Raw genomic sequence first — 1,044 nt, 5'->3', positions numbered from 1 at the left:
ACAGTGTAACACTGTCCATCAATAAAAGGGTAAAAAAAATACTTTGAGGGGAGGGGGAGAAATCGCTTCCGCTGTGTGGTTGGCCATCAGGTGGTATTTCAGACTGGACGTGCTACGATGATAGCTCAGTTCACAACAGCAAAACACACAGATCACTATGGTCTTGTCAATGGAACCATTTGGTAAACTTTCCATTCAGAATCTTATTGGCTTCCATTTCGGTGTCTCGTGCTCGCCATCCACTCAAAACGTAACATACTACTCTTTGGCCGGCTCGTGGTTTTGTTTCCGGTCTAGCTAGGTCCAGTGTGTTGTTCTAGTTTTTCTAACGTTACTAGTTGTTGCAACAGCATGTGAAAAAAAACGACAAAGTTTGCTAGGCCAGAAAGAACATTAATCTTGCGATAAAAAAGTTGACGCCGTTAAAACGGGTTTCCTAAACGCTGTTAATAACGCGTTTAACTGACAGCACTAGTAATTGGCCACATTTGTACCCAGCTACTACACACTCCCTTATAATATACTGCATGATAGGAGATCCTTTCTAATCCCACCCAGTAACCGTGCCCTTGAAAAAAATAAACAAAAACATTCTAGCACCCGCTGGGCAAAACCAGGCACAGGGCACTTGACTCTACTTTGCTGCTTTGATGCTCAAAAATAGTGCTTTTTATTTTAATTTCATTAATAGTGCCTGTTCACATTTAGAGTGAGGACAAAATATAGTTTGTTGGTGATTGAGGATCAGGGTAATCTCAGAAACTGACTTCTCTTGAACTCATTTTGAGATGACCAAGTTATTTAATAGTATCTAATTGGAGCTAAGTGAAAAATGTCACACATTTACTAGTGATCCACAGTGCTGTATTGACTTGACAAACTGGCACCTTTTAAAGTATCACTCGTAATATTCAACAGCTCAAATTCAGCATAAAATTCTGTAAATAAGTAATACATTTGTGTGTACATATGAATTTGAAAAAGGCACAAAAGGCTGGTTTCTTACATATAGATAGATAGATAGATAGATAGATAGATAGATAG

General features: G+C 38.7%; 1 protein-coding gene across 5 annotated transcripts in view; it reads left to right on the top strand.

Moving 5' to 3' along the window:
* ccser1 (coiled-coil serine-rich protein 1) overlaps nucleotides 1–1,044 on the top strand; it is a 133,336-nt gene that overhangs the window by 15,033 nt on the left and 117,259 nt on the right. The gene's annotated exons all lie outside the window — the stretch shown is intronic.

Source organism: Etheostoma spectabile, chromosome 5 (assembly GCF_008692095.1).
Source record: "Etheostoma spectabile isolate EspeVRDwgs_2016 chromosome 5, UIUC_Espe_1.0, whole genome shotgun sequence".
NCBI classification, from domain to species: domain Eukaryota; kingdom Metazoa; phylum Chordata; class Actinopteri; order Perciformes; family Percidae; genus Etheostoma; species Etheostoma spectabile.
Note: the sequence above shows the minus strand (reverse complement) of the source record. Positions and strands in the feature narration are given on the sequence as shown.